General features: G+C 46.3%; 9 non-coding genes across 9 annotated transcripts; all 9 read right to left on the reverse strand.

Annotated features, from left to right (window-relative positions):
- Positions 1 to 791: 791 nt before the first annotated feature.
- Positions 792 to 865, reverse strand: TRNAN-GUU (transfer RNA asparagine (anticodon GUU)). Its single transcript has one exon. It is a non-coding gene; the product is annotated as a tRNA-Asn (tRNA).
- A 2174-nt stretch (positions 866 to 3039) lies between these two features.
- On the reverse strand, positions 3040 to 3113 carry TRNAN-GUU (transfer RNA asparagine (anticodon GUU)). Its single transcript has one exon. It is a non-coding gene; the product is annotated as a tRNA-Asn (tRNA).
- Positions 3114 to 4904: 1791 nt separating this feature from the next.
- TRNAW-CCA (transfer RNA tryptophan (anticodon CCA)) lies at positions 4905 to 4976 on the reverse strand. The gene has a single exon. It is a non-coding gene; the product is annotated as a tRNA-Trp (tRNA).
- A 9544-nt stretch (positions 4977 to 14520) lies between these two features.
- On the reverse strand, positions 14521 to 14592 carry TRNAW-CCA (transfer RNA tryptophan (anticodon CCA)). The gene has a single exon. It is a non-coding gene; the product is annotated as a tRNA-Trp (tRNA).
- A 313-nt stretch (positions 14593 to 14905) lies between these two features.
- TRNAN-GUU (transfer RNA asparagine (anticodon GUU)) lies at positions 14906 to 14979 on the reverse strand. The gene has a single exon. It is a non-coding gene; the product is annotated as a tRNA-Asn (tRNA).
- Positions 14980 to 16769: 1790 nt separating this feature from the next.
- Positions 16770 to 16841, reverse strand: TRNAW-CCA (transfer RNA tryptophan (anticodon CCA)). The gene has a single exon. It is a non-coding gene; the product is annotated as a tRNA-Trp (tRNA).
- A 313-nt stretch (positions 16842 to 17154) lies between these two features.
- TRNAN-GUU (transfer RNA asparagine (anticodon GUU)) lies at positions 17155 to 17228 on the reverse strand. Its single transcript has one exon. It is a non-coding gene; the product is annotated as a tRNA-Asn (tRNA).
- A 4035-nt stretch (positions 17229 to 21263) lies between these two features.
- Positions 21264 to 21335, reverse strand: TRNAW-CCA (transfer RNA tryptophan (anticodon CCA)). The gene has a single exon. It is a non-coding gene; the product is annotated as a tRNA-Trp (tRNA).
- Positions 21336 to 21648: 313 nt separating this feature from the next.
- Positions 21649 to 21722, reverse strand: TRNAN-GUU (transfer RNA asparagine (anticodon GUU)). Its single transcript has one exon. It is a non-coding gene; the product is annotated as a tRNA-Asn (tRNA).
- Between the last annotated feature and the right edge of the window lie 2847 nt (positions 21723 to 24569).

Below are 24569 nucleotides of genomic sequence, written 5' to 3' on the forward strand. Positions count from 1 at the left end.
CTTTCGGGGCCCCAACATATATCCTTTAGTCACACCTAGAGTTCCCAGGACAGTGCAGCATTCAGCGATTACACGAAAATATTGACAGCGCTAGGAGGCCATGCAAATGGCAGAGGTATGCTTTACAAAGCCCACGTAGCGTGCACAAAACAGCACATCAGTCAGGCCCACTTGAAGAGATGGTAAAGAGGAAATACTTCTGCTGCATCCAGTAAAACATAGAGATTGGCCTGCTTTAAAGGTTGACCATGTCCTTCATGGGTGTCTGTCAATATGATACTTCCCTGCTGCAAAGCTTACATTCGAAACGCCAGAACAACTAGGCCCAGAGCACAAAGATGCAGTCAGGTTGAAATAACGAGATACTGAAGAGCAATTTTGTATTTCAGAGTGGGAAAAGCAAATATGACCCCGACGTGATTTGAACACGAAACCTTCGGATCTGGAGTCAGACGCGCTACCATTGCGCCACGAGGTCCTTGTGGCAATCCACCTGGTGTGTCTGATGACAGAATAAAGGTAGGAGACGTACATGCACCTGCAGAGCCTCATTGCTTCTTTAAGTAGACTGGCTAGGATAGCTTCCTTCTGTGCATCAGTACACGCTGCAGCCAAACCCTTCCCATGAAGTCTTGATGTTTATGAATTGAATGGCAAGTTTTGAAAAACTAAAGCAAGCGAGAAGAATTGCTTGCAGTTTATTGGATTTTTTGGACGTCAGCAGACGAGACCTGCGAGAGGTAAACGGAAGTCCATAGTTGGTCACGCTGAATTTTTGAGCCAAAATGCACCGTCCCTGGGTGGGCTTGAACCACCAACCTTTCGGTTAACAGCCGAACGCGCTAACGGATTGCGCCACAGAGACTCATGCAGTTCTTACACAGGGGCCTGATTGGTGTGCTTTTTGCTTATGCTTCCCAGGCAACCTGAAAATATTTCTAAAATAGCTCTATTTCCCACAGCAAATCAGGGTATCAAGCACTTCCCTACCTCCCCTAATCCACTAACACAGGGGATTTAGTAGAGGACAGAGCCCATCAACAGTGCACCAAATGTCCTCTGTGTAGGCATAACTTGCTATGAGGAGAAAGCCACAGTTGCGCACTTGTGTTAAAAGGGGACAGTAGGCTGAACCCAGAGAACACGGGAGAAATGACTCAGGTTTACTGAGTGGAACACTCTGTGTCTTTGTGCCAAAAACAGCAGCGTCTTTTCGGTTAACAGCCGAACGCGCTAACCAATTGCGCCACAGAGACTCACTGGCATGTGTGTTCTGCCTTTGGCCTGATTGCATTGCTATTTTTTTCTGATTGGCAGAAAACCTGAACTTTTTTCTGAAAAAGGCATGCCTCTCTTAGCACTGCAGTGCATTAGACTGCTCCCTTGCTTCCCTGAGTCCCCAAATACACAATCACCCTGGGCACAATAGAAGACACATTCCAAAAGATTTAGCAAGAGTGCACCAAGGTTTCTATATGTAGGTACCTTGCTGAGAAGCAAGACCTGCAGTTGCATTCTTCTGTTAAAAGAGGGCAGCAGAGTGCACCAAGAGAACTTGGGGGAAGTAGCTTATGTTAACTACTTGCCATGATCTTTATAGATCCCTCTGTTTGACTGGGTGAATTCTAATTTCTGGGGTAGAGTAAGCAATTTTTGGATCTAGATGCTGTGCGCAACAGGAATGCTATATACTGCACTGTACTGCTACTGAAAAGTTACCAATTTTACAGGATGTTCAGGTAAGCTTTGTTTCAGAAAACAACTTGATAGACGCCCTAGGACAGATTACTGGGACAAAGGAAGAGGGTTTGGGGATTAGCACATCTCCTATGAAAGGTACAGTCACGCCCGAGACAACTCTGAGTGCCTCCTCAAATTCTAAGAAATGCGAACTGGGGTCCTACGCCTTTTATTGCCAGTGGATCTTTGTGTTTCAGACAAATGTGCACGCCTCCCAGAGCCCCATGCAATGCACTTAGGGAAATGGGGGAAGGTGCTGTGCAACCCTCTCGCTGACAATGTCTCTCTTGTCTATAATGTATCTATGAGAGAGAGAGAAATAGGCAATGCGAGAGTGAAAAAGTAAAATGGAAATGTGTCTACTGAGACCAGTATAAGGGGAAATCCTCACAATCCAGGACCGACAGTTGATTGGGAGGGCGCTTGCAGTTTTCTGACACCAGACTGGTACCTGAACTCACAAACCCAAACTACAAAGTGATGGGCATTGCCACTAGACTGCCGACCCCCTTTCGGGGCCCCAGCATATATCCTTTAGTCAACCTAGAGTTCCCAGGACAGTGCAGCATTCAGCGATTACACGAAAATATTGACAGCGCTAGGAGGCCATGCAAATGGCAAAGGTATGCTTTACAAAGCCCACGTAGCGTGCACAAAACAGCACATCAGTCAGGCCCACTTGAAGAGATGGTAAAGGGGAAATACTTCTGCTGCATCCAGTAAAACATAGAGATTGGCCTGCTTTAAAGGTTGACCATGTCCTTCATGGGTGTCTGTCAATATGATACTTCCCTGCTGCAAAGCTTACATTCGAAACGCCAGAACAACTAGGCCCAGAGCACAAAGATGCAGTCAGGTTGAAATAACGAGATACTGAAGAGCAATTTTGTATTTCAGAGTGGGAAAAGCAAATATGACTCCGACGTGATTTGAACACGCAACCTTCTGATCTGGATTCAGACGCGCTACCATTGCACCACAAGGTCCTTGTGGCAGTCCACCTGGTGTGTCTGATGACAGAATAAAGGTAGGAGACGTACATGCACCTGCAGAGCCTCATTGCTTCTTTAAGTAGACTGGCTAGGATAGCTTCCTTCTGTGCATCAGTACACGCTGCAGCCAAACCCTTCCCATGAAGTCTTGATGTTTATGAATTGAATGGCAAGTTTTGAAAAACTAAAGCAAGCGAGAAGAATTGCTTGCAGTTTATTGGATTTTTTGGACGTCAGCAGACGAGACCTGCGAGAGGTAAACAGAAGTTCATAGTTGGTCATGCTGAATTTTTGAGCCAAAATGTATCGTCCCTGGGTGGGCTTGAACCACCAACCTTTCGGTTAACAGCCGAACGCGCTAACCGATTGCGCCAGAGAGACTCATGCAGTGCTTACACTGGGGCCTGATTGGTGTACTGTTTGCTTATGCTCCCCAGGCAACCTGAAAATATTTCTAAAATAGCTCTATTTCCCACAGCAAATCAGGGTATCAAGCACTTCCCTACCTCCCGTAATCCACAAACACAGGGGATTTAGTAGAGGACAGAGCCCATCAACAGTGCACCAAATGCCCTCTGTGTAGGCATAACTTGCTATGAGGAGAAAGCCACAGTTGCGCACTTGTGTTAAAAGGGGACAGTAGGCTGAACCCAGAGAACACGGGAGAAATGACTCAGGTTTACTGAGTGGAACACTCTGTGTCTTTGTGCCCAAAACAGCAGCGTCTTTTCGGTTAACAGCCGAACGCGCTAACCAATTGCGCCACAGAGACTCACTGGCATGTGTGTTCTGCCTTTGGCCTGATTGCATTGCTATTTTTTACTGATTGGCAGAAAACCTGAACTTTTTTCTGAAAAAGGCATGCCTCTCTTAGCACTGCAGTGCATTAGACTGCTCCCTTGCTTCCCTGAGTCCCCAAATACACAACCACCTTGGGCACAATAGAAGACACATTCCAGCAGATTTAGCAAGAGTGCACCAAGGATTCTATATGTAAGTACCTTGCTGAGAAGCAAGACCTGCAGTTGCATTCTTCTGTTAAAAGAGGGCAGCAGAGTGCACCAAGAGAACTTGGGGGAAGTAGCTTATGTTAACTACTTGCCATGCTCTTTATAGATCCCTCTGTTTGACTGGGTGAATTCTAATTTCTGGGGTAGAGTAAGCAATTTTTGGATCTAGATGCTGTGCGCAACAGGAATGCTATATACTGCACTGTACTGCTACTGAAAAGTTACCAATTTTACAGGATGTTCAGGTAAGCTTTGTTTCAGAAAACAACTTGCTAGAGGCACTAAGACAGATTACTGGGACAAAGGAAGAGGGTTTGGGGATTAGCACATCTCCTATGAAAGGTACAGTCACGCCCGAGACAACTCTGAGTGTCACCTCAAATTCTAAGAAATGCAAACTAGGGACCTACGCTTTTTATTGCCAGTGGATCTTTGTGTTTCAGACAAATGTGCACGCCTCCCAGAGCCCCTTGCAATGCACTTAGGGAAAGGGGGGAAGGTGCTGTGAAGCCCTCTCGCTGACAATGTCTCTCTTGTCTATAATGTAACTATGAGAGAGAGAGAAATAGGCAATGCGAGAGTGAAAAAGTAAAATGGAAATGTGTCTACTGAGACCAGTATAAGGGGAAATCCTCACAATCCAGGACCGACAGTTGATTGGGAGGGCGCTTACAGGTTTCCGACACCAGACCGGTACCTGAACGCATAAACCCAAACTGCAAAGTGATGGGCATTGCCACGAGACTGCCGACCCCCTTTCGGGGGCCCCAGCATATATCCTTTAGTCACACATAGAGTTCCCAGGACAGTGCAGCATTCAGCGATTACACGAAAATATTGACAGCGCTAGGAGGCCATGCAAATGGCAGAGGTATGCTTTACAAAGCCCACGTAGCGTGCACAAAACAGCACATCAGTCAGGCCCACTTGAAGAGATGGTAAAGAGGAAATACTTCTGCTGCATCCAGTAAAACATAGAGATTGGCCTGCTTTAAAGGTTGACCATGTCCTTCATGGGTGTCTGTCAATATGATACTTCCCTGCTGCAAAGCTTACATTCGAAACGCCAGAACAACTAGGCCCAGAGCACAAAGATGCAATCAGGTTGAAATAACGAGATACTGAAGAGCAATTTTGTATTTCAGAGTGGGAAAAGAAAGTATGACCCCGACGTGATTTGAACACACAACCTTCTGATCTGGAGTCAGACGCGCTACCATTGCGCCACAAGTCCTTGCGGCAGTCCACCTGGTGTGTCTGATGACAGAATAAAGGTAGGAGACGTACATGGACCTGCAGAGCCTCATTGCTTCTTTAAGTAGACTGGCTAGGATAGCTTCCTTCTGTGCATCAGTACACGCTGCAGCCAAACCCTTCCCATGAAGTCTTGATGTTTATGAATTGAATGGCAAGTTTTGAAAAACTAAAGCAAGCGAGAAGAATTGCTTGCAGTTTATTGGATTTTTTGGACGTCAGCAGACGAGACCTGCGAGAGGTAAACAGAAGTCCATAGTTGGTCACGCTGAATTTTTGAGCCAAAACGCACCGTCCCTGGGTGGGCTTGAACCACCAACCTTTCTGTTAACAGCCGAACGCTCTAACCGATTGCGCCACAGAGACTCATGCAGTTCTTACACAGGGGCCTGATTGGTGTGCTGTTTGCTTATGCTTCCCAGGCAACCTGAAAATATTTCTAAAATAGCTCTTTTTCCCACAGCAAATCAGGGTATCAAGCACTTCCCTACCACCCCTAATCCACAAACACAGGGGATTTAGTAGAGGACAGAGCCCATCAACAGCGCACCAAATGTCCTCTGTATAGGCATAACTTGCTATGAGGAGAAAGCCACAGTTGCGCACTTGTGTTAAAAGGGGACAGTAGGCTGAACCCAGAGAACACGGGAGAAATGACTCAGGTTTACTGAGTGGAACACTCGTGTCTTTGTGCCAAAAACAGCAGCGTCTTTTCGGTTAACAGCCGAACGCGCTAACCAATTGCGCCACAGAGACTCACTGGCATGTGTGTTCTGCCTTTGGCCTGATTGCATTGCTATTTTTTTCTGATTGGCAGAAAACCTGAACTTTTTTCTGAAAAAGGCATGCCTCTCTTAGCACTGCAGTGCATTAGACTGCTCCCTTGCTTCCCTGAATCCCCAAATACACAACCACGCTGGGCACAATAGAAGACACTTTCCTGCAGATTTAGCAAGATTGCACCAAGGATTCTATATGTAGGTACCTTGCTGAGAAGCAAGACCTGCAGTTGCATTCTTCTGTTAAAAGAGGGCAGCAGAGTGCACCAAGAGAACTTGGGGGAAGTAGCTTATGTTAACTACTTGCCATGCTCTTTATAGATCCCTCTGTTTGACTGGGTGAATTCTAATTTCTGGGGTAGAGTAAGCAATTTTTGGATCTAGATGCTGTGCGCAACAGGAATGCTATATACTGCACTGTACTGCTACTGAAAAGTTACCAATTTTACAGGATGTTCAGGTAAGCTTTGTTTCAGAAAACAACTTGCTAGAGGCCCTAGGACAGATTACTGGGACAAAGGAAGAGGGTTTGGGGATTAGCACATCTCCTATGAAAGGTACAGTCACGCCCGAGACAACTCTGAGTGCCTCCTCAAATTCTAAGAAATGCGAACTGGGGTCCTACGCCTTTTATTGCCAGTGGATCTTTGTGTTTCAGACAAATGTGCACGCCTCCCAGAGCCCCATGCAATGCACTTAGGGGAATGGGGGAAGGTGCTGTGCAACCCTCTCGCTGACAATGTCTCTCTTGACTATAATGTATCTATGAGAGAGAGAGAAATAGGCAATGCGAGAGTGAAAAAGTAAAATGGAAATGTGTCTACTGAGACCAGTATAAGGGGAAATCCTCACAATCCAGGACCGACAGTTGATTGGGAGGGCGCTTACAGGTTTTCGACACCAGACCGGTACCTGAACTCACAAACCCAAACTGCAAAGTGATGCCCATTGCCACTAGACTGCCGACCCCCTTTCGGGGCCCCAACATATATCCTTTAGTCACACCTAGATTTCCCAGGACAGTGCAGCATTCAGCGATTACACGAAAATATTGACAGCGCTAGGAGGCCATGCAAATGGCAGAGGTATGCTTTACAAAGCCCACGTAGCGTGCACAAAACAGCACATCAGTCAGGCCCACTTGAAGAGATGGTAAAGAGAAAATACTTCTGCTGCATCCAGTAAAACATAGAGATTGGCCTGCTTTAAAGGTTGACCATGTCCTTCTTTAAAGGTTGACCATGTCCTTCATGGGTGTCTGTCAATATGATACTTCCCTGCTGCAAAGCTTACATTCGAAACGCCAGAACAACTAGGCCCAGAGCACAAAGATGCAGTCAGGTTGAATTAACGAGATACTGAAGATCAATTTTGTATTTCAGAGTGGGAAAAGCAAATATGCCCCCAACGTGATTTGAACACACAACCTTCTCATCAGGAGTCAGACGCGCTACCATTGCGCCACGAGGTCCTTGTGGCAGTCCACCTGGTGTGTCTGATGACAGAATAAAGGTAGGAGACGTACATGCACCTGCAGAGCCTCATTGCTTCTTTAAGTAGACTGGCTAGGATAGCTTCCTTCTGTGCATCAGTACACGCTGCAGCCAAACCCTTCCCATGAAGTCTTGATGTTTATGAATTGAATGGCAAGTTTTGAAAAACTAAAGCAAGCGAGAAGAATTGCTTGCAGTTTATTGGATTTTTTGGACGTCAGCAGACGAGACCTGCGAGAGGTAAACAGAAGTCCATAGTTGGTCACGCTGAATTTTTGAGCCAAAATGCACCGTCCCTGTGTGGGCTTGAACCACCAACCTTTCGGTTAACAGCCAAACGCGCTAACCGATTGCGCCACAGAGACTCATGCAGGTCTTACACAGGGGCCTGATTGGTGTGCTGTTTGCTTATGCTTCCCAGGCAACCTGAAAATATTTCTAAAATAGCTCTATTTCCCACAGCAAATCAGGGTATCAAGCACTTCCCTACCTCCCCTAATCCACAAACACAGGGGATTTAGTAGAGGACAGAGCCCATCAACAGTGCACCAAATGTCCTCTGTGTAGGCATAACTTGCTATGAGGAGAAAGCCACAGTTGCGCACTTGTGTTAAAAGGGGACAGTAGGCTGAACCCAGAGAACACGGGAGAAATGACTCAGGTTTACTGAGTGGAACACTCTGTGTCTTTGTGACAAAAACAGCAACGTCTTTTCGGTTAACAGCCGAACGCGCTAACCAATTGTGCCACAGAGACTCACTGGCATGTGTGTTCTGCCTTTGGCCTGATTGCATTGCTATTTTTTTCTGATTGGCAGAAAACCTGAACTTTTTTCTGAAAAAGGCATGCCTCTCTTAGCACTGCAGTGCATTAGACTGCTCCCTTGCTTCCCTGAGTCCCCAAATACACAACCACCTTGGGCACAATAGAAGACACATTCCAGCAGATTTAGCAAGAGTGCACCAAGGTTTCTATATGTAGGTACCTTGCTTTGAAGCAAGACCTGCAGTTGCATTCTTCTGTTAAAAGAGGGCAGCAGAGTGCACCAAGAGAACTTGGGGGAAGTAGCTTATGTTAACTACTTGCCATGCTCTTTATAGATCCCTCTGTTTGACTGGGTGAATTCTAATTTCTGGGGTAGAGTAAGCAATTTTTGGATCTAGATGCTGTGCGCAACAGGAATGCTATATACTGCACTTTACTGCTACTGAAAAGTTACCAATTTTACAGGATGTTCAGGTAAGCTTTGTTTCAGAAAACAACTTGCTAGAGGCACTAAAACAGATTACTGGGACAAAGGAAGAGGGTTTGGGGATTAGCACATCTCCTATGAAAGGTACAGTCACGCCCGAGACAACTCTGAGTGTCACCTCAAATTCTAAGAAATGCAAACTAGGGACCTACGCTTTTTATTGCCAGTGGATCTTTGTGTTTCAGACAAATGTGCACGCCTCCCAGAGCCCCTTGCAATGCACTTAGGGAAAGGGGGGAAGGTGCTGTGAAGCCCTCTCGCTGACAATGTCTCTCTTGTCTATAATGTAACTATGAGAGAGAGAGAAATAGGCAATGCGAGAGTGAAAAAGTAAAATGGAAATGTGTCTACTGAGACCAGTATAAGGGGAAATCCTCACAATCCAGGACCGACAGTTGATTGGGAGGGCGCTTACAGGTTTCCGACACCAGACCGGTACCTGAACTCACAAACCCAAACTGCAATGTGATGGGCATTGCCACTAGACTGCCGACCCCCTTTCGGGGCCCCAGCATATATCCTTTAGTCACACCTAGAGTTCCCAGGACAGTGCAGCATTCAGCGATTACACGAAAATATTGACAGCGCTAGGAGGCCATGCAAATGGCAGAGGTATGCTTTACAAAGCCCACGTAGCGTGCACAAAACAGCACATCAGTCAGGCCCACTTGAAGAGATGGTAAAGAGGAAATACTTCTGCTGCATCCAGTAAAACATAGAGATTGGCCTGCTTTAAAGGTTGACCATGTCCTTCATGGGTGTCTGCCTTTCGGTTAACAGCTGAACGCGCTAACCGATTGCGCCACAGAGACTCTTGCAGGTCTTACACAGGGGCCTGATTGGTGTGCTGTTTGTTTATGCTTCCCAGGCAACCTGAAAATATTTCTAAAATAGCTCTTTTTCCCACAGCAAATCAGGGTATCAAGCACTTCCCTACCTCCCATAATCCACAAACACAGGGGATTTAGTAGAGGACAGAGCCCATCAACAGTGCACCAAATGTCCTCTGTATAGGCATAACTTGCTATGAGGAGAAAGCCACAGTTGCGCACTTGTGTTAAAAGGGGACAGTAGGCTGAACCCAGAGAACACGGGAGAAATGACTCAGGTTTACTGAGTGGAACACTCTGTGTCTTTGTGCCAAAAACAGCAGCGTCTTTTCGGTTAACAGCCGAACGCGCTAACCAATTGCGCCACAGAGACTCACTGGCATGTGTGTTCTGCCTTTGGCCTGATTGCATTGCTATTTTTTTCTGATTGGCAGAAAACCTGAACTTTTTTCTGAAAAAGGCATGCCTCTCTTAGCACTGCAGTGCATTAGACTGCTCCCTTGCTTCCCTGAGTCCCCAAATACACAACCACCTTGGGCACAATAGAAGACACATTCCAGCAGATTTAGCAAGAGTGCACCAAGGTTTCTATATGTAGGTACCTTGCTTTGAAGCAAGACCTGCAGTTGCATTCTTCTGTTAAAAGAGGGCAGCAGAGTGCACCAAGAGAACTTGGGGGAAGTAGCTTATGTTAACTACTTGCCATGCTCTTTATAGATCCCTCTGTTTGACTGGGTGAATTCTAATTTCTGGGGTAGAGTAAGCAATTTTTGGATCTAGATGCTGTGCGCAACAGGAATGCTATATACTGCACTTTACTGCTACTGAAAAGTTACCAATTTTACAGGCTGTTCAGGTAAGCTTTGTTTCAGAAAACAACTTGCTAGAGGCACTAAAACAGATTACTGGGACAAAGGAAGAGGGTTTGGGGATTAGCACATCTCCTATGAAAGGTACAGTCACGCCCGAGACAACTCTGAGTGTCACCTCAAATTCTAAGAAATGCAAACTAGGGACCTACGCTTTTTATTGCCAGTGGATCTTTGTGTTTCAGACAAATGTGCACGCCTCCCAGAGCCCCTTGCAATGCACTTAGGGAAAGGGGGGAAGGTGCTGTGAAGCCCTCTCGCTGACAATGTCTCTCTTGTCTATAATGTAACTATGAGAGAGAGAGAAATAGGCAATGCGAGAGTGAAAAAGTAAAATGGAAATGTGTCTACTGAGACCAGTATAAGGGGAAATCCTCACAATCCAGGACCGACAGTTGATTGGGAGGGCGCTTACAGGTTTCCGACACCAGACCGGTACCTGAACTCACAAACCCAAACTGCAATGTGATGGGCATTGCCACTAGACTGCCGACCCCCTTTCGGGGCCCCAGCATATATCCTTTAGTCACACCTAGAGTTCCCAGGACAGTGCAGCATTCAGCGATTACACGAAAATATTGACAGCGCTAGGAGGCCATGCAAATGGCAGAGGTATGCTTTACAAAGCCCACGTAGCGTGCACAAAACAGCACATCAGTCAGGCCCACTTGAAGAGATGGTAAAGAGGAAATACTTCTGCTGCATCCAGTAAAACATAGAGATTGGCCTGCTTTAAAGGTTGACCATGTCCTTCATGGGTGTCTGCCTTTCGGTTAACAGCTGAACGCGCTAACCGATTGCGCCACAGAGACTCTTGCAGGTCTTACACAGGGGCCTGATTGGTGTGCTGTTTGTTTATGCTTCCCAGGCAACCTGAAAATATTTCTAAAATAGCTCTTTTTCCCACAGCAAATCAGGGTATCAAGCACTTCCCTACCTCCCATAATCCACAAACACAGGGGATTTAGTAGAGGACAGAGCCCATCAACAGTGCACCAAATGTCCTCTGTATAGGCATAACTTGCTATGAGGAGAAAGCCACAGTTGCGCACTTGTGTTAAAAGGGGACAGTAGGCTGAACCCAGAGAACACGGGAGAAATGACTCAGGTTTACTGAGTGGAACACTCTGTGTCTTTGTGCCAAAAACAGCAGCGTCTTTTCGGTTAACAGCCGAACGCGCTAACCAATTGCGCCACAGAGACTCACTGGCATGTGTGTTCTGCCTTTGGCCTGATTGCATTGCTATTTTTTTCTGATTGGCAGAAAACCTGAACTTTTTTCTGAAAAAGGCATGCCTCTCTTAGCACTGCAGTGCATTAGACTGCTCCCTTGCTTCCCTGAGTCCCCAAATACACAACCACCTTGGGCACAATAGAAGACACATTCCAGCAGATTTAGCAAGAGTGCACCAAGGTTTCTATATGTAGGTACCTTGCTTTGAAGCAAGACCTGCAGTTGCATTCTTCTGTTAAAAGAGGGCAGCAGAGTGCACCAAGAGAACTTGGGGGAATTAGCTTATGTTAACTACTTGCCATGCTCTTTATAGATCCCTCTGTTTGACTGGGTGAATTCTAATTTCTGGGGTAGAGTAAGCAATTTTTGGATCTAGATGCTGTGCGCAACAGGAATGCTATATACTGCACTTTACTGCTACTGAAAAGTTACCAATTTTACAGGCTGTTCAGGTAAGCTTTGTTTCAGAAAACAACTTGCTAGAGGCACTAAAACAGATTACTGGGACAAAGGAAGAGGGTTTGGGGATTAGCACATCTCCTATGAAAGGTACAGTCACGCCCGAGACAACTCTGAGTGTCACCTCAAATTCTAAGAAATGCAAACTAGGGACCTACGCTTTTTATTGCCAGTGGATCTTTGTGTTTCAGACAAATGTGCACGCCTCCCAGAGCCCCTTGCAATGCACTTAGGGAAAGGGGGGAAGGTGCTGTGAAGCCCTCTCGCTGACAATGTCTCTCTTGTCTATAATGTAACTTTGAGAGAGAGAGAAATAGGCAATGCGAGAGTGAAAAAGTAAAATGGAAATGTGTCTACTGAGACCAGTATAAGGGGAAATCCTCACAATCCAGGACCGACAGTTGATTGGGAGGGCGCTTACAGGTTTCCGACACCAGACCGGTACCTGAACTCACAAACCCAAACTGCAATGTGATGGGCATTGCCACTAGACTGCCGACCCCCTTTCGGGGCCCCAGCATATATCCTTTAGTCACACCTAGAGTTCCCAGGACAGTGCAGCATTCAGCGATTACACGAAAATATTGACAGCGCTAGGAGGCCATGCAAATGGCAGAGGTATGCTTTACAAAGCCCACGTAGCGTGCACAAAACAGCACATCAGTCAGGCCCACTTGAAGAGATAGTAAAGAGGAAATACTTCTGCTGCATCCAGTAAAACATAGAGATTGGCCTGCTTTAAAGGTTGACCATGTCCTTCATGGGTGTCTGCCTTTCGGTTAACAGCTGAACGCGCTAACCGATTGCGCCACAGAGACTCTTGCAGGTCTTACACAGGGGCCTGATTGGTGTGCTGTTTGTTTATGCTTCCCAGGCAACCTGAAAATATTTCTAAAATAGCTCTTTTTCCCACAGCAAATCAGGGTATCAAGCACTTCCCTACCTCCCCTAATCCACAAACACAGGGGATTTAGTAGAGGACAGAGCCCATCAACAGTGCACCAAATGTCCTCTGTATAGGCATAACTTGCTATGAGGAGAAAGCCACAGTTGCGCACTTGTGTTAAAAGGGGACAGTAGGCTGAACCCAGAGAACACGGGAGAAATGACTCAGGTTTACTGAGTGGAACACTCTGTGCCTTTGTGCCAAAAACAGCAGCGTCTTTTCGGTTAACAGCCGAACGCGCTAACCAATTGCGCCACAGAGACTCACTGGCATGTGTGTTCTGCCTTTGGCCTGATTGCATTGCTATTTTTTTCTGATTGGCAGAAAACCTGAACTTTTTTCTGAAAAAGGCATGCCTCTCTTAGCACTGCAGTGCATTAGACTGCTCCCTTGCTTCCCTGAATCCCCAAATACACAACCACGCTGGGCACAATAGAAGACACATTCCAGCAGATTTAGCAAGATTGCACCAAGGATTCTATATGTAGGTACCTTGCTGAGAAGCAAGACCTGCAGTTGCATTCTTCTGTTAAAAGAGGGCAGCAGAGTGCACCAAGAGAACTTGGGGGAAGTAGCTTATGTTAACTACTTGCCATGCTCTTTATAGATCCCTCTGTTTGACTGGGTGAATTCTAATTTCTGGGGTAGAGTAAGCAATTTTTGGATCTAGATGCTGTGCGCAACAGGAATGCTATATACTGCACTGTACTGCTACTGAAAAGTTACCAATTTTACAGGATGTTCAGGTAAGCTTTGTTTCAGAAAACAACTTGCTAGAGGCCCTAAGACAGATCACTGGGACAAAGGAAGAGGGTTTGGGGATTAGCACATCTCCTATGAAAGGTACAGTCACGCCCGAGACAACTCTGAGTGTCACCTCAAATTCTAAGAAATGCAAACTAGGGACCTACGCTTTTTATTGCCAGTGGATCTTTGTGTTTCAGACAAATGTGCACGCCTCCCAGAGCCCCTTGCAATGCACTTAGGGAAATGGGGGAAGGTGCTGTGAAGCCCTCTCGCTGACAATGTCTCTCTTGTCTATAATGTATCTATGAGAGAGAGAGAAATAGGCAATGCGAGAGTGAAAAAGTAAAATGGAAATGTGTCTACTGAGACCAGTATAAGGGGAAATCCTCACAATCCAGGACCGACAGTTGATTGGGAGGGCGCTTACAGGTTTCCGACACCAGACCGGTACCTGAACTCACAAACCCAAACTGCAATGTGATGGGCATTGCCACTAGACTGCCGACCCCCTTTCGGGGCCCCAGCATATATCCTTTAGTCACACCTAGAGTTCCCAGGACAGTGCAGCATTCAGCGATTACACGAAAATATTGACAGCGCTAGGAGGCCATGCAAATGGCAGAGGTATGCTTTACAAAGCCCACGTAGCGTGCACAAAACAGCACATCAGTCAGGCCCACTTGAAGAGATGGTAAAGAGGAAATACTTCTGCTGCATCCAGTAAAACATAGAGATTGGCCTGCTTTAAAGGTTGACCATGTCCTTCATGGGTGTCTGTCAATATGATACTTCCCTGCTGCAAAGCTTACATTCGAAACGCCAGAACAACTAGGCCCAGAGCACAAAGATGCAATCAGGTTGAAATAACGAGATACTGAAGAGCAATTTTGTATTTCAGAGTGGGAAAAGCAAATATGACCCCGACGTGATTTGAACACGCAACCTTCTGATCTGGAGTCAGACACGCTACCATTGCGCCACAAGGTCCTTGTGGCAGTCCACCTGGTGTGTCTGATGACAGAATAAAGGTAGGAGACGTACATGCACCTGCAGAGCCTCATTGCTTCTTTAAGTAGACTGGCTAGGATAGCTTCCTTCTGTGCATCAGTACACGCTGCAGCCAAACCCTTCCCATGAAGTCTTGATGTTTATGAATTGAATGGCAAGTTTTGAAAAACTAAAGCAAGCGAGAAGAATTGCTTATAGTTTATTGGATTTTTTGGACGTCAGCAGACGAGACCTGCGAGAGGTAAACAGAAGTTCATAGTTGGTCATGCTGAATTTTTGAGCCAAAATGCATCATCCCTGGGTGGGCTTGAACCACCAACCTTTCGGTTAACAGCCGAACGCGCTAACCGATTGCGCCACAGAGACTCATGCAGTGCTTACACTGGGGCCTGATTGGTGTGCTGTTTGCTTATGCTTCCCAGGCAACCTGAAAATATTTCTAAAATAGCTCTATTTCCCACAGCAAATCAGGGTATCAAGCACTTCCCTACCACCCCTAATCCACAAACACAGGGGATTTAGTAGAGGACAGAGCCCATCAACAGTGCACCAAATGTCCTCTGTGTAGGCATAACTTGCTATGAGGAGAAAGCCACAGTTGCGCACTTGTGTTAAAAGGGGACAGTAGGCTGAACCCAGAGAACACGGGAGAAATGACTCAGGTTTACTGAGTGGAACACTCTGTGTCTTTGTGCCCAAAACAGCAGCGTCTTTTCAGTTAACAGCCGAACGCGCTAACCAATTGCGCCACAGAGACTCACTGGCATGTGTGTTCTGCCTTTGGCCTGATTGCATTGCTATTTTTTTCTGATTGGCAGAAAACCTGAACTTTTTTCTGAAAAAGGCATGCCTCTCTTAGCACTGCAGTGCATTAGACTGCTCCCTTGCTTCCCTGAGTCCCCAAATACACAACCACCTTGGGCACAATAGAAGACACATTCCAGCAGATTTAGCAAGAGTGCACCAAGGTTTCTATATGTAGGTACCTTGCTGAGAAGCAAGACCTGCAGTTGCATTCTTCTGTTAAAAGAGGGCAGCAGAGTGCACCAAGAGAACTTGGGGGAAGTAGCTTATGTTAACTACTTGCCATGCTCTTTATAGATCCCTCTGTTTGACTGGGTGAATTCTAATTTCTGGGGTAGAGTAAGCAATTTTTGGATCTAGATGCTGTGCGCAACAGGAATGCTATATACTGCACTTTACTGCTACTGAAAAGTTACCAATTTTACAGGATGTTCAGGTAAGCTTTGTTTCAGAAAACAACTTGCTAGAGGCACTAAGACAGATTACTGGGACAAAGGAAGAGGGTTTGGGGATTAGCACATCTCCTATGAAAGGTACAGTCACGCCCGAGACAACTCTGAGTGTCACCTCAAATTCTAAGAAATGCAAACTAGGGACCTACGCTTTTTATTGCCAGTGGATCTTTGTGTTTCAGACAAATGTGCACGCCTCCCAGAGCCCCTTGCAATGCACTTAGGGAAAGGGGGGAAGGTGCTGTGAAGCCCTCTCGCTGACAATGTCTCTCTTGTCTATAATGTAACTATGAGAGAGAGAGAAATAGGCAATGCGAGAGTGAAAAAGTAAAATGGAAATGTGTCTACTGAGACCAGTATAAGGGGAAATCCTCACAATCCAGGACCGACAGTTGATTGGGAGGGCGCTTACAGGTTTCCGACACCAGACCGGTACCTGAACTCACAAACCCAAACTGCAATGTGATGGGCATTGCCACTAGACTGCCGACCCCCTTTCGGGGACCCAACATATATCCTTTAGTCACACCTAGAGTTCCCAGGACAGTGCAGCATTCAGCGATTACACGAAAATATTGACAGCGCTAGGAGGCCATGCAAATGGCAGAGGTATGCTTTACAAAGCCCACGTAGCGTGCACAAAACAGCACATCAGTCAGGCCCACTTGAAGAGATGGTAAAGAGGAAATACTTCTGCTGCATCCAGTAAAACATAGAGATTGGCCTGCTTTAAAGGTTGACCATGTCCTTCATGGGTGTCTGTCAATATGATACTTCCCTGCTGCAAAGCTTACATTCGAAACGCCAGAACAACTAGGCCCAGAGCACAAAGATGCAATCAGGTTGAAATAACGAGATACTGAAGAGCAATTTTGTATTTCAGAGTGGGAAAAGCAACTATGACCCCGACGTGATTTGAACACGCAACCTTCTGATCTGGAGTCAGACACGCTACCATTGCACCACAAGGTCCTTGTGGCAGTCCACCTGGTGTGTCTGATGACAGAATAAAGGTAGGAGACGTACATGCACCTGCAGAGCCTCATTGCTTCTTTAAGTAGACTGGCTAGGATAGCTTCCTTCTGTGCATCAGTACACGCTGCAGCCAAACCCTTCCCATGAAGTCTTGATGTTTATGAATTGAATGGCAAGTTTTGAATAACTAAAGCAAGGGAGAAGAATTGCTTATAGTTTATTGGATTTTTTGGACGTCAGCAGACGAGACCTGCGAGAGGTAAACAGAAGTTCATAGTTGGTCATGCTGAATTTTTGAGCCAAAATGCATCGTCCCTGGGTGGGCTTGAACCACCAACCTTTCGGTTAACAGCCGAACGCGCTAACCGATTGCGCCACAGAGACTCGTGCAGTGCTTACACTGGGGCCTGATTGGTGTGCTGTTTGCTTATGCTTCCCAGGCAACCTGAAAATATTTCTAAAATAGCTCTGTTTCCCACAGCAAATCAGGGTATCAAGCACTTCCCTACCTCCCCTAATCCACAAACACAGGGGATTTAGTAGAGGACAGAGCCCATCAACAGTGCACCAAATGTCCTCTGTGTAGGCATAACTTGCTATGAGGAGAAAGCCACAGTTGCGCACTTGTGTTAAAAGGGGACAGTAGGCTGAACCCAGAGAACACGGGAGAAATGACTCAGGTTTACTGAGTGGAACACTCTGTGTCTTTGTGCCCAAAACAGCAGCGTCTTTTCAGTTAACAGCCGAACGCGCTAACCAATTGCGCCACAGAGACTCACTGGCATGTGTGTTCTGCCTTTGGCCTGATTGCATTGCTCTTTTTTCTGATTGGCAGAAAACCTGAACTTTTTTCTGAAAAAGGCATGCCTCTCTTAGCACTGCAGTGCATTAGACTGCTCCCTTGCTTCCCTGAGTCCCCAAATACACAACCACCTTGGGCACAATAGAAGACACATTCCAGCAGATTTAGCAAGAGTGCACCAAGGTTTCTATATGTAGGTACCTTGCTGAGAAGCAAGACCTGCAGTTGCATTCTTCTGTTAAAAGAGGGCAGCAGAGTGCACCAAGAGAACTTGGGGGAAGTAGCTTATGTTAACTACTTGCCATGATCTTTATAGATCCCTCTGTTTGACTGGGTGAATTCTAATTTCTGGGGTAGAGTAAGCAATGTTTGGATCTAGATGCTGTGCGCAACAGGAATGCTATATACTGCACTGTACTGCTACTGAAAAGTTACCAATTTTACAGGATGTTCAGGTAAGCTTTGTTTCAGAAAACAACTTGCTAGAGGCCCTAGGACAGATTACTGGGACAAAGGAAGAGGGTTTGGGGATTAGCACATCTCCTATGAAAGGTACAGTCACGCCCGAGACAACTCTGAGTGCCTCCTCAAATTCTAAGAAAGGCGAACTGGGGTCCTACGCCTTTTATTGCCAGTGGATCTTTGTGTTTCAGACAAATGTGCACGCCTCCCAGAGCCCCATGCAATGCACTTAGGGAAATGGGGGAAGGTGCTGTGCAACCCTCTCGCTGACAATGTCTCTCTTGTCTATAATGTATCTATGAGAGAGAGAGAAATAGGCAATGCGAGAGTGAAAAAGTAAAATGGAAATGTGTCTACTGAGACCAGTATAAGGGGAAATCCTCACAATCCAGGACCGACAGTTGATTGGGAGGGCGCTTACAGGTTTCCGACACCAGACCGGTACCTGAACTCACAAACCCAAACTGCAAAGTGATGCCCATTGCCACTAGACTGCCGACCCCCTTTCGGGGCCCCAACATATATCCTTTAGTCACACCTAGAGTTCCCAGGACAGTGCAGCATTCAGCGATTACACGAAAATATTGACAGCGCTAGGAGGCCATGCAAATGGCAGAGGTATGCTTTACAAAGCCCACGTAGCGTGCACAAAACAGCACATCAGTCACGCCCACTTGAAGAGATGGTAAAGAGGAAATACTTCTGCTGCATCCAGTAAAACATAGAGATTGGCCTGCTTTAAAGGTTGACCATGTCCTTCATGGGTGTCTGTCAATATGATACTTCCCTGCTGCAAAGCTTACATTCGAAACGCCAGAACAACTAGGCCCAGAGCACAAAGATGCAGTCAGGTTGAAATAACGAGATACTGAAGATCAATTTTATATTTCAGAGTGGGAAAAGCAAATATGCTCCCGACGTGATTTGAAAAACGCAACCTTCTGATCTGGAGTCAGACGCGCTACCATTGCGCCACGAGGTCCTTGTGGCAATCCACCTGGTGTGTCTGATGACAGAATAAAGGTAGGAGACGTGCATGGACCTGCAGAGCCTCATTGCTTCTTTAAGTAGACTGGCTAGGATAGCTTCCTTCTGTGCATCAGTACACGCTGCAGCCAAACCCTTCCCATGAAGTCTTGATGTTTATGAATTGAATGGCAAGTTTTGAAAAACTAAAGCAAGCGAGAAGAATTGCTTGCAGTTTATTGGATTTTTTGGACGTCAGCAGACGAGACCTGCGAGAGGTAAACAGAAGTCCATAGTTGGTCACGCTGAATTTTTGAGCCAAAATGCACCGTCCCTGGGTGGGCTTGAACCACCAACCTTTCGGTTAACAAACGCGCTAACCGATTGCGCCACAGAGACTCATGCAGTTCTTACACAGGGGCCTGATTGGTGTGCTGTTTGCTTATGCTTCCCAGGCAACCTGAAAATATTTCTAAAATAGCTCTATTTCCCACAGCAAATCAGGGTATCAAGCACTTCCCTACCTCCCCTAATCCACAAACACAGGGGATTTAGTAGAGGACAGAGCCCATCAACAGTGCACCAAATGTCCTCTGTGTAGGCATAACTTGCTATGAGGAGAAAGCCACAGTTGCGCACTTGTGTTAAAAGGGGACAGTAGGCTGAACCCAGAGAACACGGGAGAAATGACTCAGGTTTACTGAGTGGAACACTCTGTGTCTTTGTGCCAAAAACAGCAGCGTCTTTTCGGTTAACAGCCGAACGCGCTAACCAATTGCGCCACAGAGACTCACTGGCATGTGTGTTCTGCCTTTGGCCTGATTGCATTGCTATTTTTTTCTGATTGGCAGAAAACCTGAACTTTTTTCTGAAAAAGGCATGCCTCTCTTAGCACTGCAGTGCATTAGACTGCTCCCTTGCTTCCCCGAATCCCCAAATACACAACCACCCTGGGCACAATAGAAGACACATTCCAGCAGATTTAGCAAGATTGCACCAAGGATTCTATATGTAGGTACCTTGCTGAGAAGCAAGACCTGCAGTTGCATTCTTCTGTTAAAAGAGGGCAGCAGAGTGCACCAAGAGAACTTGGGGGAAGTAGCTTATGTTAACTACTTGCCATGCTCTTTATAGATCCCTCTGTTTGACTGGGTGAATTCTAATTTCTGGGGTAGAGTAAGCAATTTTTGGATCTAGATGCTGTGCGCAACAGGAATGCTATATACTGCACTTTACTGCTACTGAAAAGTTAGCAATTTTACAGGATGTTCAGGTAAGCTTTGTTTCAGAAAACAACTTGCTAAAGGCACTAAGACAGATTACTGGGACAAAGGAAGAGGGTTTGGGGATTAGCACATCTCCTATGAAAGGTACAGTCACGCCCGAGACAACTCTGAGTGTCACCTCAAATTCTAAGAAATGCAAACTAGGGACCTACGCTTTTTATTGCCAGTGGATCTTTGTGTTTCAGACAAATGTGCACGCCTCCCAGAGCCCCTTGCAATGCACTTAGGGAAAGGGGGGAAGGTGCTGTGAAGCCCTCTCGCTGACAATGTCTCTCTTGTCTATAATGTAACTATGAGAGAGAGAGAAATAGGCAATGCGAGAGTGAAAAAGTAAAATGGAAATGTGTCTACTGAGACCAGTATAAGGGGAAATCCTCACAATCCAGGACCGACAGTTGATTGGGAGGGCGCTTACAGGTTTCCGACACCAGACCGGTACCTGAACTCACAAACCCAAACTGCAAAGTGATGGGCATTGCCACTAGACTGCCGACCCCCTTTCGGGGCCCCAGCATATATCCTTTAGTCACACCTAGAGTTCCCAGGACAGTGCAGAATTCAGCGATTACACGAAAATATTGACAGCGCTTGGAGGCCATGCAAATGGCAGAGGTATGTTTTACAAAGCCCACGTAGCGTGCACAAAACAGCACATCAGTCAGGCCCACTTGAAGAGATGGTAAAGAGGAAATACTTCTGCTGCATCCAGTAAAACATAGAGATTGGCCTGCTTTAAAGGTTGACCATGTCCTTCATGGGTGTCTGTCAATATGATACTTCCCTGCTGCAAAGCTTACATTCGAAACGCCAGAACAACTAGGCCCAGAGCACAAAGATGCAGTCAGGTTGAAATAACGAGATACTGAAGAGCAATTTTGTATTTCAGAGTGGGAAAAGCAAATATGACCCCGACGTGATTTGAACACGCAATCTTCTGATCTGGAATCAGACGCGCTACCATTGCGCCACGAGGTCCTTGTGGCAATCCACCTGGTGTGTCTGATGACAGAATAAAGGTAGGAGACGTACATGCACCTGCAGAGCCTCATTGCTTCTTTAAGTAGACTGGCTAGGATAGCTTCCTTCTGTGCATCAGTACACGCTGCAGCCAAACCCTTCCCATGAAGTCTTGATGTTTATGAATTGAATGGCAAGTTTTGAAAAACTAAAGCAAGCGAGAAGAATTGCTTGCAGTTTATTGGATTTTTTGGACGTCAGCAGACGAGACCTGCGAGAGGTAAACAGAAGTTCATAGTTGGTCATGCTGAATTTTTGAGCCAAAATGCATCGTCCCTGGGTGGGCTTGAACCACCAACCTTTCGGTTAACAGCCGAACGCGCTAACCGATTGCGCCACAGAGACTCATGCAGTGCTTACACTGGGGCCTGATTGGTGTGCTGTTTGCTTATGCTCCCCAGGCAACCTGAAAATATTTCTAAAATAGCTCTATTTCCCACAGCAAATCAGGGTATCAAGCACTTCCCTACCTCCCGTAATCCACAAACACAGGGGATTTAGTAGAGGACAGAGCCCATCAACAGTGCACCAAATGTCCTCTTTGTAGGCATAACTTGCTATGAGGAGAAAGCCACAGTTGCGCACTTGTGTTAAAAGGGGACAGTAGGCTGAACCCAGAGAACACGGGAGAAATGACTCAGGTTTACTGAGTGGAACACTCTGTGTCTTTGTGCCCAAAACAGCAGCGTCTTTTCGGTTAACAGCCGAACGCGCTAACCAATTGCGCCACAGAGACTCACTGGCATGTGTGTTCTGCCTTTGGCCTGATTGCATTGCTATTTTTTTCTGATTGGCAGAAAACCTGAACTTTTTTCTGAAAAAGGCATGCCTCTCTTAGCACTGCAGTGCATTAGACTGCTCCCTTGCTTCCCTGAGTCCCCAAATACACAACCACCTTGGGCACAATAGAAGACACATTCCAGCAGATTTAGCAAGAGTGCACCAAGGATTCTATATGAAGGTACCTTGCTGAGAAGCAAGACCTGCAGTTGCATTCTTCTGTTAAAAGAGGGCAGCAGAGTGCACCAAGAGAACTTGGGGGAAGTAGTTTATGTTAACTACTTGCCATGCTCTTTATAGATCCCTCTGTTTGACTGGGTGAATTCTAATTTCTGGGGTAGAGTAAGCAATTTTTGGATCTAGATGCTGTGCGCAACAGGAATGCTATATACTGCACTTTACTGCTACTGAAAAGTTTCCAATTTTACAGGATGTTCAGGTAAGCTTTGTTTCAGAAAACAACTTGCTAGAGCCACTAAGACAGATTACTGGGACAAAGGAAGAGGGTTTGGGGATTAGCACATCTCCTATGAAAGGTACAGTCACGCCCGAGACAACTCTGAGTGTCACCTCAAATTCTAAGAAATGCAAACTAGGGACCTACGCTTTTTATTGCCAGTGGATCTTTGTGTTTCAGACAAATGTGCACGCCTCCCAGAGCCCCATGCAATGCACTTAGGGAAATGGGGGAAGGTGCTGTGCAACCCTCTCGCTGACAATGTCTCTCTTGTCTATAATATATCTATGAGAGAGAGAGAAATAGGCAATGCGAGAGTGAAAAAGTAAAATGGAAATGTGTCTACTGAGAACAGTGTAAGGGGAAATCCTCACAATCCAGGACCGACAGTTGATTGGGAGGGCGCTTACAGGTTTCCGACACCAGACCGGTACCTGAACTCACAAACCCAAACTGCAAAGTGATGCCCATTGCCACTAGACTGCCGACCCCCTTTCGGGGCCCCAACATATATCTTTTAGTCACACCTAGAGTTCCCAGGACAGTGCAGCATTCAGCGATTACACGAAAATATTGACAGCGCTAGGAGGCCATGCAAATGGCAGAGGTATGCTTTACAAAGCCCACGTAGCGTGCACAAAACAGCACATCAGTCAGGCCCACTTGAAGAGATGGTAAAGAGGAAATACTTCTGCTGCATCCAGTAAAACATAGAGATTGGCCTGCTTTAAAGGTTGACCATGTCCTTCATGGGTGTCTGTCAATATGATACTTCCCTGCTGCAAAGCTCACATTCGAAACGCCAGAACAACTAGGCCCAGAGCACAAAGATGCAGTCAGGTTGAAATAACGAGATACTGAAGAGCAATTTTGTATTTCAGAGTGGGAAAAGGAAGTATGACCCCGACGTGATTTGAACACGAAACCTTCGGATCTGGAGTCAGACGCGCTACAATTGCGCCACGAGGTCCTTGTGGCAGTCCACCTGGTGTGTCTGATGACAGAATAAAGGTAGGAGACGTACATGCACCTGCAGAGCCTCATTGCTTCTTTAGGTAGACTGGCTAGGATAGCTTCCTTCTGTGCATCAGTACACGCTGCAGCCAAACCCTTCCCATGAAGTCTTGATGTTTATGAATTGAATGGCAAGTTTTGAAAAACTAAAGCAAGCGAGAAGAATTGCTTACAGTTTATTGGATTTTTTGGACGTCAGCAGACGAGACCTGCGAGAGGTAAACAGAAGTTCATAGTTGGTCATGCTGAATTTTTGAGCCAAAATGCATCGTCCCTGGGTGGGCTTGAACCACCAACCTTTCGGTTAACAGCCGAACGCGCTAACCGATTGCGCCACAGAGAGTCATGCAGTGCTTACACTGGGGCCTGATTGGTGTGCTGTTTGCTTATGCTCCCCAGGCAACCTGAAAATATTTCTAAAATAGCTCTATTTCCCACAGCAAATCAGGGTATCAAGCACTTCCCTACCTCCCGTAATCCACAAACAGAGGGGATTTAGTAGAGGACAGAGCCCATCAACAGTGCACCAAATGCCCTCTGTGTAGGCATAACTTGCTATGAGGAGAAAGCCACAGTTGCGCACTTGTGTTAAAAGGGGACAGTAGGCTGAACCCAGAGAACACGGGAGAAATGACTCAGGTTTACTGAGTGGAACACTCTGTGTCTTTGTGCCAAAAACAGCAGCGTCTTTTCGGTTAACAGCCGAACGCGCTAACCAATTGTGCCACAGAGACTCACTGGCATGTGTGTTCTGCCTTTGGCCTGATTGCATTGCTATTTTTTTCTGATTGGCAGAAAACCTGAACTTTTTTCTGAAAAAGGCATGCCTCTCTTAGCACTGCAGTGCATTAGACTGCTCCCTTGCTTCCCTGAGTCCCCAAATACACAACCACCTTGGGCACAATAGAAGACACATTCCAGCAGATTTAGCAAGAGTGCAC

The sequence above is a fragment of the Ambystoma mexicanum genome, chromosome 11, assembly GCF_040938575.1.
Source record: "Ambystoma mexicanum isolate Mex_15411 chromosome 11, UKY_AmexF1_1, whole genome shotgun sequence".
In the NCBI taxonomy this organism is placed as follows: domain Eukaryota; kingdom Metazoa; phylum Chordata; class Amphibia; order Caudata; family Ambystomatidae; genus Ambystoma; species Ambystoma mexicanum.